The sequence below is a fragment of the Mus pahari genome, chromosome 14, assembly GCF_900095145.1.
Source record: "Mus pahari chromosome 14, PAHARI_EIJ_v1.1, whole genome shotgun sequence".
Taxonomy (NCBI): Eukaryota; Metazoa; Chordata; class Mammalia; order Rodentia; family Muridae; genus Mus; species Mus pahari.
The window spans coordinates 2,476,533-2,481,756 of record NC_034603.1 but is presented as its reverse complement, the minus strand read 5'-3'; positions in this window follow the sequence as shown (position 1 = coordinate 2,481,756).

The window sequence follows — 5,224 nt, the reverse complement described above, 5'->3', positions numbered from 1 at the left end:
TACAGTGGCTGTTTTCAGGGATGGGGCAGCACTTGTCAGCAGAAGCCCCATACCTGACACAGCTGGGGCTATTGTCCTTGAATTATGAACAATGGACTTTGGCAGCAGCTTTCCTCAGAACTGGGACCTAGCTGGAGGGCATGGAAAGGCACTCGGCTTCTCTAAAGGAAAGCTAGACACACACACACACACACACACACACACACACACACCACTCCTTTTAAATTACCTAGTTATGGGATAGGAATGATAAGGGGAAAATGACGATGAAAAGTTGCTCTTTTATGTATCTGACCTTCTGGGAGCCTATATGTTTTAGGGACAGATAACTTCCCAATGAGACTTTTTATAATAAAGCTTTCATTGCTTTCAAAAATATTAACTTTTGCAGTTCTTCCAGGTAGATCAAAGGGACCCTGCAGTTACGGTTACAATATCCTAAAGATTTAGCTTCTCCATAATAAGAGGTAAGAGCCTTAGCATTGCCATAGGCCAAAACTATATTATTTGAAATGAAAGCTCTCATAAATATCCAACTATGAAGTCACTATCTATCAACTGCTGTTATATAAACAGGTCAGAGCTAAGTCCCCCATGAGTCAATAATAGAGCTGCCCCGAATTGTGTCCAAAACTCACAAATTAAACAAGTCCTTGCTCTGTCACCCAATTTTTGGAAGCCAAGCTTAGTTTGGATTGTTTAGATTGTTTTAGGTTGTCACAGAGTAGGAGGATCCAAGTAAGGAGGCCTCATAGAGCCTGAATTCTTCACACATTTCCATTCTGCTAAATGGGTGGACCTTCCTTGGGCTCCATATCTTCCCCAGAGTAAGAAGCTAAGTCCTTTGAAAGAGCTCTGTGGCATCCAGCAGCCCACTGTTGTTTCTACGTTCCCATGGTTTCCCCATATGACCAGGCAGAGAAAAAGCCCTAGATTTCCAGAGCCAAATACTCTTGTTTCTCTTGCACAGCTTTTTTGGGAGCAGCCCTCACTACAGAGTTACTTCTCTGAGCACTCACTCGGCACCTGGTTTATCAGTTATGTTCAAGGAAAAGATGCCAACTGGGGATAGGTGGAGATGCTCCAAGGAATGCTGCTCCAAGCAGTGTGAACCCATCAACAAATGCATTCTAGGAATAGTGGGTAAATACTGCTACTACCAATTCACACACACACACACACACACACACACACATACACATGATATGTCTTAGTTGGGATTTTCATTGCTATGAAGAGACACCATCAATGACCAAGGCCAACTCTTTTTTTAAATATATATTTTTAAAGTTTTTTTTAAAAATTATTTGTTATATATATGAGTACACTGTAGCTGTCTTTAGACACACATCAGAAGAGGACCTCGGATCCCATTACAGATGGTTGTGAGCCACCTAGTGGTTGCTGGGAATTGAACTCAAGACCTCTGGAAGAGCAGTCAGTGCCATCTCTCCAGCCCCAAGGCAAGTCTTTTTTTAGGCAGGGGAAAAGAGAGAAGGTAGAAAGGGAGAGAGAGAGGCCGGCCATGGCCATGTAGAGAGAGGGGGGAAGGGAGAGAGAGAGAGAGAGAGAGAGAGAGAGAGAGAGAGGAGGGCTAGAAAGGAGAGTAAGAAAGGTGAGAGCTTAAAGAGCCAAGGCAACTCTTTTTTTTTTTGTTTTGTTTTTAAGACAGGGTTTCTCTGTGTAGCCCTGGCTGTCCTGGAACTCACTTTGTAGTCCAGGCTGGCCTCAAACTCAGAAATCCACCTGCCTCTGCCTCCCAAGTGCTGGGACTAAAGGTGTGCACCACCAAGTCCAGCTGAGTTCTACCTGTCTTGATCTGAAGGTGGCTTCTGCAGGCAGCAGCAATCTTTGCTAAGGAGGCTCTGTCTTCCACAGTGGGTGGAGCTTGAGTACTCAAAGCCCCGCCTATAGTGACACACATCCTCCAACAAGACCACACCAAGCATATTCAAGCCAGCACATATTTAATAGTAGTATTATTCCATTACTATTATTATTATAAGCCATCATTGTTATGATGTGCCAGATCCTGACACAAACTTTTTTGTTAAATTGACTCATCTAATCCTTATAATAGCCTAAGAAGTAAGGACTATTTTAATCTGCATTCCAAGACGGAGAAGACAAACTGCAACCTAGTAGCAGAAGTGAGACCCCAATAGGCCAATTGGCTTCTAGATCCGACTTGTAACTTATTTCTATGTGCAGTACCTCAACTGATCCATAACTACCCATCCCTATCAAGCTGCCATCATCATCATCATCGTCCTCTTTTCACATTTCCCATTCCAGGTTCTGGAACATGACAGTCATATGTTTGTGATAATCTATACTCAAATCATAATCCTTTTTCTCAAGTCTGAGATTTTTAAGTAGGAAGGCACCAAGATCTTGCCTTTGGAAGGTGAATGCAAGTCACCTCAATGAGTGGTAAAAAAAAAAAAGAAAGAAAGAAAGAAAGAAAAAAAAAGAAAGGAAGGACGTGAAGGCTCCCAGGGAAGAGGGAGGAGGAGCAAGAGAATGGGTGAGGAGGAAAAAAAAAAAAAGAGAATGGGTGAGGAGGAAGAAGAGGAGGAAGTTTATTGTAGATAAAAGGGAGAGCAAAGCTAGAGGCGAGGAAAACTGGGAGAGTCCTGAGTCAGTGGAGGGGGGAGGGGAAAGGAGGGGAGGGGAGGGGATGGGAGGGGAGGGGAGGGGAGGGAAGGGTAAACAAAAGGGCCTGGTAACCTAAGAACTGGAGTAAAACTGTGAAGGTCAACTGAGGGAAGTAGCCCAGCCCCAAGGCTTGGAGAAGTTTAGGGTAGAGGGTGGGGCATGGCAGCCACACCCTGTAACCTGTCCGGTTTGAGACCTAACACTCAAGAAGATGCCCAGAGTCACGGTTAGCACTAAATCTGCATACACCGTTTCCTTCCATTACATACCTGTGATAAAACTGATTTTACAAATTAAGTTTTAAGGACAACAATAATAAAATGGAACAATCATATAGAACTATGCAATAGTAAACAATGTATGAGCATGTTCTCTCTCTCTCCCTGTTAACATCCATCGCATATATTTGACCAGCTATGAATAATAAACCTGCAGTAGGTGAGACTGTGGCTGAGATGAAGGCATGGGATAAAACAGGCCTGGAGAGATGGTCTGGTGATCAAGAGGACCCATTCCCAGAACTCACATGGCAGCTGACACGCATTTCTAACTCCAGGGCTAAGGGATCTGCAGATGATTCTTATCTACAAGAAGAGAAGTGTGCTGAGCACGTTGACTTTGGACTTCAAGGCTGTGAAGTTGTGAAAAATGGATTTCACCGGGCAGTGATGGTACACACCTTTGATCCCAGCACTTGGGAGGCAGAGGCAGGTGGATTTCTGAGTTCGAGGCCAGCCTGGTCTACAGAGTGAGTCCTAGGACAGCCAGGGCTACACAGAGAAACCCTGTCTTGAAAAACAAAAACAAAAACAACAAAAACGAAAAATGGATTTCTCTCAAGTCACCACACCATGCTGTGTTGTTATAGCAAGCCTGGGCAAGTTAATGTGCTTGAAACATCCAGCACAAGTTGGGCTTATTCCTGGTCCCAAGTCAAATAACACCATCCCTCCTTTCAACCCTATACCTCTAACGCTGAGCTCAGGGTCGAGCGTCTGCTATATTCTCTATATGTTTGCTGAATGACTGGAGGAATGAATGAACCATTTACTCTCCTCAGGCACAGGGCATCTTCTGTGCACATTACTTCTAAAAACTGGAGAGCGGGCTAGGATAGAGTAACCATGCCAGCGAGAGTTTAGCACTATCCAGAGAAAAAGAAAGGGGGACCCTCTGCAGCAATCAGGATTTAGAAAAACTGAAACAACTCCCCATAACACAGATCTGTGGTATTTCCCAGTTCTTTCGAATACATTTAATGCTGCACATGGAGAATAATGGCATCATTATTTAATCCAGAATACAATAACAACAACAGATGGCTCATGTGGGTGCACAAGTTCCCTGCAGAGAATTTAATGTGCATGTTGCCTTTATCCACACATACAACTAAGGCAGTTCGAATAGGGGCCAGTCCATTGGTGTGGCCTGCAAATAGAATGTGGATGCCTATGGTGGTTATAACAGCAAAGGGTGGGGGTGACAAAGAAAGCCCAAGGGTATAGCTGTGACTCCACTTAAAACTAATGCATTCCTTCATTTTAATCCTCTGCAAAAGTCCAAAGAAATATCTGCTGCTCCTGAAAGACTGCTGCCATCCCTGGTAGATACTCATCAATTATTATTAAGTATTGCATAGTTCAGGTCAAGATATAATATGTCTGAGAAAAACCGTGGCACCTCCTTTTAATCTTGCGTAGAAAACAATTAAAGTATATAAAGCACATTATTAAAATATGTAAAATTTATAATTTAATTATAAGATTGCATGGCTTTATGATCTAATAGTTCTGCTGTATTTTGCATATTAGTGAACAATTGCTTTCTTAAAGCACACAGTAGAATCATTTACTTGATGCTGGCGAATAAGTTAATTATGGATTCCCAGTATATGACTAATGGATTTAATAATCACTTTACTGTAGAATTAACTTATACTTCCCTGTGCTTATAGCACTAATGATGATATTCATAAAAGTTATATTTTTTAAATGTAAGATTGGCACAAGAAGGGAAACCAGTGTATAACTTGGCTTTAGATCTAGCAGTTCTAAATAGGTCGTTCTGAGCCGTCAAGGGCTTCTTCTGGCCCTGACATAAATCATTCCTGTTCTCTTTACCCCTCACCCCCACCACCAACTCTGCCTCCATTGGCTTTATTAAGGGAATTTATTTTATTTAAGGGAAGACGAAATGCTTGCCAGATGCATTCAGTGGAACTCCTGTGTATTTTTGTACCCTCGCTTGTGAGTTCAGTGTGGATTCTTTGCTTCTGTCCTCTTTATTGCACACGGGGAAGACCCAAACAGGCCAAGAGCACTCTGGGATGCCCCAGGCCCTCTCTTTATCCTAGTTTTATGGGTTGAAGCCACTCAGTCTTTCTCCTTCATCCAGAACAAACTACACTAGTAAAAAAAAAAAAAGATAACAGAGATGGTCTTTGTTAAGGAAAAGAGTCCCTACTCAGTCTTCCACATTACTATTAGCACCTTTGACACCTTCAGGAACACCTGTTCTCTCTCTCTCCCTCTCCTCTCTCTCTCTCTCTCTCTCTTCTCTCTTCTCT